Genomic DNA, 693 nt, shown 5'->3' with positions numbered 1-693 from the left:
TCGACATCTTGTCTACACTGAATATGAATAAAAAGTTTCCTTGGTCCCTATAGGGGTCATGGAGGACCTTTAAATTTTATGTAAAAGAATCAGCAGATATTTTATGTGCATTTGCTATAGATTTCTTAGCTATTTTTTCGAATAATTACGTAAAAAGGTTCCGTTGCCATGGTAACAATATGTTTTCATTGTTATACGTTACCCAGGTCCCCACAGAGGTCAAGATGGACCTTTAAACTTTCTGTTATCAATCAGATTATTTTTCTTTGTATTTTCTGGGGTGTTTCATAGTCATTTATACAAATTTTACGAAAAATTATCATCATTACTCCTGCGTGACTATTGTTTGATTGTTCTTTAGATATCGTGTCAACAATGATGAATGAAAAGTTTCCCTGGGCTCCACTGGGGTCTTGATTGACCTATAAATTTTCTTTATAGATTCAGCTCATATTTCATATGCAGTTTGTTTAGGTTTCATAACTATTTACACGAGTAATTACTAAAAATGATTTCATTACCATGGTAACTATGTGTTTACGTAAGCGCCATGGTGTAGGTGACGAGTATGTTGTTCCCCGGACTGAGCGTAATGCTCTTTAAATCTCTGTGTCTCGGAATTTAAAGGTCCGAAAGCAGCTGATTTTAGTTGTCATGCGATTTTTATGCCTACCATGATTATTTTTGTATATT

Source organism: Palaemon carinicauda, chromosome 1 (assembly GCF_036898095.1).
Source record: "Palaemon carinicauda isolate YSFRI2023 chromosome 1, ASM3689809v2, whole genome shotgun sequence".
In the NCBI taxonomy this organism is placed as follows: Eukaryota; Metazoa; Arthropoda; class Malacostraca; order Decapoda; family Palaemonidae; genus Palaemon; species Palaemon carinicauda.
The sequence above is the reverse complement of the archived record's forward strand: the minus strand, read 5'-3'. Positions refer to the sequence as shown.